This window comes from Hipposideros armiger, unplaced genomic scaffold, assembly GCF_001890085.2.
Source record: "Hipposideros armiger isolate ML-2016 unplaced genomic scaffold, ASM189008v1 scaffold_2131, whole genome shotgun sequence".
NCBI classification, from domain to species: Eukaryota; Metazoa; Chordata; class Mammalia; order Chiroptera; family Hipposideridae; genus Hipposideros; species Hipposideros armiger.
Window position 1 is genome coordinate 15,502 of NW_017733479.1, and position 4,240 is coordinate 19,741.

The following is a 4,240-nucleotide window of genomic DNA, read 5'->3' on the forward strand; positions in this document are numbered from 1 at the left end:
AGGGGTTCTGGCCTGGGAGTCAGCCTGGGTTTTGGTGGCAGCTCCACCAGGAAAGATCTGTGTGACCTTCAGAATTCACTTCCCTCTACAGTGCTCATTTTCCTTATCCATCAAATGTCAGGTCAGTTGATCTTTAAGATGCTCCCCTCCCCTGCCATCACCAGCTGATTGCCCTAGCCTCAAGAGACATCATTCATTCCAAACCCGTTCTCTTAGCCCCCACCCAGAGCCTGCTCACTGGACAAACACAGGAAGGAGATGTTCCTGAAGGTGAGGACGTGGATTTAGCCTAGATCCACCTCGATGTCAGGCTGAGTCTTCAACTAGACCTGCCACGTCCCAGCTCGCTCCATTCACAAGCAGGATGGGGAGAGTGTAGATAGCTTGGGGTGGGCCAGCATTACTGCGGGACACTGCTGGACACATCAACTCTCCTTCTCCAGGGACCTGGAACAGCCTCCTGTGATCAGACCTGTACATTTATTTCTTCAGGAAAACCTGTGTGGTGCACATTCAGCGGGATAAATAAAGACTACAGCTTAGTCTCTTGTCCATTCAGGACAGGTTTTGCCATCTTGTACATTTGGTTTTCAGGCATTTGGGGATAAGGGAGCAAGGATCCGTTCTAAGGCCCGTGGGTCGTTGCACAGAGAGGGCGCCTATCCAAGGCTTCCCTGCCCTCCTTCCCCCGCCTGCTGGGGACCAGGCAGGAGACCGGGTTGGTTAGAGCTGAGGCGGCTGAGTTGCCAAATAGGAAAACCAGCGACTGCGCCCCGAAGACCAGGCCGGGCGTTCCCGGGCTGCCTGGGCCGTGAGTCACCGGGCGTGCAGCAGGCAGTGCAGGAATGTGTCCCGGCCAATCGCTACGCAGGGGATGGGAGGCGGGCAGGCGAGGGCACGGCTGAGCTGAGCCTCTGCCTGGGACTAAGAAAGACCCTTCTGCAGGCCCCTGCGGGCCCCTGCGGGTCCAGGGTTGCCGGATGCTGCCCTGCAGGGTGGGGGGGAGGACACACCCCCTATACACACACACACACACACACACACACACACACACACACACACACACCCTAAATGAAATGAAATGGAATAGTACACTTTCCATTTCTATTGGTTTGTATTTCATCCTTTGACGTTTTAATTTAATTTTTAATTTTTTCTAATAAGTAGTACATTCAAAATATAAAGATACAAGAGTCTCAAAGAGACATTTGTACCTCCATATTTATAGCCACATTATTCACAATAGGAAAAAGGTGAAAGCAAGGGTGTCCATAGAGGGGTGAATGGATAAACAAAATGTGGTACATACAGACAATGAAATATTAGCCCTAAAAGGAAACGTTGGATATTTTGTGCCAATCCCTTCTGGCCTGCAAAGTTACTGTTCAGAAATCAGCTGCCATTCTTATGGAAGCTCCCTTGTAAGTAACTACCATATTTCCCCATGTATAAGACGAACCCTTTTTCGAAAAATTTCAGGTCTAAAAACTGGGTGCATTTTATACAGTGGTTGTAGAAAGATGCACTGTTTTTAGACCCCAAATTTTTCAAAAAACAGTGGGTCTTATACATGGGGAAATATGGTAATTGTCTTTCTCCTGCTGCTTTTAGGATTCTGTCTTTGTCTTTTACCATTCTACTTTTACCATTCTAATTTTAATGTGTCTTGGTGTGGGCCTGTTTGGGTTCACCTTGTTTGGGACTCTCTGTGCTTCCTGGGCTTGTATGTCTATTTCCTTTGCCAGGTTAGAAACGTTTTCCGTCATTATTTCTTCAAACAGGTTCTCAATCCCTGGCTTTCTCTCTTCTCTTCCTGGTACCCCTATGATGCAAATCTTGTTATGCTTCATGGTCTCTTAAACTACCTTCATTGTTTTTGGATTGTTTTTTCTTTTTGCTCTTCCTATTGTGTGTTTTCAACTACCTTGTTCTCCAAATCACTGAATCAATCCTCTGCTTCATCTAGTCTGCTGGGGATTCCTTCTAGAGCATTCATTTCAGTTATTGTATGCTTCACATCTGACTGGTTCTTTTTTATGGTTTCTATGTCCTTTTTTGCACTTGCTATCTTTTTGTTGAAGTTCTCACTAAGTTCCTTGAGCATCCTTATAACAATTGTTTTGAACTCTATCTCTGGTAGGTTGCTTGCCTCCATTTTGTTTAGTTCTTTTTCTGGATTTTTCTCCTATTCTTTTATTTGGGACATATTTCTTTGTTTCCTCATTTTGGCTGCCTTCCTGTGTTTGTTTCTGTGTAAGAGGTAGATCTGCTGTGTCTCCTAGTCTTGTTGGTGGCCTTATGTAGTAGGTGTCCTGTGCGGCTCTGGCACAGTCTCTCTGGTCACCTGCACTGGGTGTTCCAGGAGTGTCCCTCATGTGGGTTGTGTGTACCCTCCTATTATAGTTGAGTCTTGATTGCTATTGGCACATCAGTGGGTGTGATTGACCCTCAGGCTGATTGGCTATTGGGTTTTGTCCCATCCACAGCTATGGGCTTCTGTGTGTGGGGCTTACCCCACTGAATGGGATTCACCCAGCAGGCTCTGGTACCTATTAGACCGCGCTTTGTGTGTACCACTTGAGGGGCTAATTGGGCAGTGCTGTGCTGTGGTTTGAAGCTAACCTTCAACTATGTTGGTTCTGGAGTGTCTTGGGAGGGGCTGTGGTGCAGGCATAGGTCACCCACTGGTAGGAGCTACAAAGTGATCCATGGTTTTTTGCTGCCTGTGCTAAACCTGGAGGCATGTGGGAGAGGCCACGCTGCAAACTGAGGATGGCTGCCACCTATACTGGGCCTGGGATATCCCTGCAAAAAGCCAGGACACATCGAGGCCTACTGCCACCTGCCAGCTCCCTTAAAGTTCAGCAGCTGATAAAGCCCCGTGTAGTATGAATGTTGGAAGAGGCAGGGTCTCAGGGAATCAGTACAGTGGGAAACATGTGGTCACCAGGTTAATGTAGACTCTAGTTTGGTGTCAGTGCTGAGCCTGGAGCTACTCAGCAAAAGTCTCAGATCACACCGAGGTCAGTCGTCACCAGCCTGGGGCTCATGGACTCCGATAGTTTTCCAAGAAAGAGTGCAATGTAGGTGGGGCTGGCTGCTCACAAAGAAAGTGGCTCGGCGTTGGGGGAGTTAGGTGGGGCAGGGTCCCAGTGAGTCAGCAAGGCAGAGCGGTAGAGCTCCCCAGACCAATCAGATTCAGATTTGGCCGTAAGCGTAGGAGGAGGACTCAACAGATTAAAGATGGCGGCTGCCTGCCAGCTGCACGGGAACAGGACCCCTCACAGGAAAATGGGACTCTCCTCCAGCTCTGGCCTCGAAGCCACACACCTCAGTCTGCTCCCCCTGTGCTTCTGACACCCCAAGTCACTGTCCCTCCGCTGGAGCCCAAGGTGAGTGCCTTTGAGCAACTGAGTCTGTGCGCAGGCCATTTTAGAGGATGTCTGGGTTTCCTGCAGCCTTCCGTCCATTTGGATGGTTGGAATGCTCACTGTCTTTCACAGCCAGATGTTGTGGGAGTTCCTCTTCCTGGCACCTGTACTCTGGCCTGGAGAGCCTGGAGTGAGCCTGGGGTCCTTCTCCCCTTCACGGGGGGAACCTCTGCAGCCAAGGTATCCCTCCCTATTTGGGTCCAGCCTGGTTCTCGTCTCTGCCCTTTCTACCAGTCTCAACGTGGCTTCTTTATATCCTCAATTATAACTTCCGTTCAGCCGGACTTCAGCTGGTTCTCCAGGTTGATTTTCTATAATTTGGATGTAAATTTAATGTGTTCACGGAAGAAAGCAGGCACAGTATTTATCTGCTCCGCCATTTTGGCTCTCCTCCACTATTTATTTTTTTTATTGTAGCCGTGCTAGAGGGTGTAAAGGGGTATCTCATGTGTTTTTTGTTTGTTTGTTTGTTTTTGAAAGATTTTTTGGGGGAATTGGGGGAGGGAACAGCATTGGGGAATCGGGGAAAGGGAACAGAAAAGTTGCTGTCGTTTTGTTCTACAGTCTAGTTGTGGAGGACGTTGCTTCACTGGCCCAAGTTGGCACCATCATTGTGCTCTTTCCGGGCGAGGCAGATCAGTTGCCAGCTTCTGGACGGCCGCTCATGGCGGCTGCTGGCCGCTCACACTGGCTGCTGGCTACACACGGTAGCCCATGGCACCCCACTGCCACAGGGGCTGCAGCCTACGCCGTCGCCGGCGACTCACGGCAGCCCAGCTCCAGGTTGAGCTGTTGTTCAGCATCTTAGC

The 4,240-nt window shown here is 49.5% G+C and overlaps 1 protein-coding gene across 1 annotated transcript in view; it reads left to right on the forward strand.

The window, feature by feature from the left end:
• The window catches only part of LOC109378544 (leucine-rich repeat-containing protein 37B-like), a 25,284-nt gene that overhangs the window by 9,142 nt on the left and 11,902 nt on the right, over positions 1–4,240 (forward strand). The window lies entirely within an intron of this gene.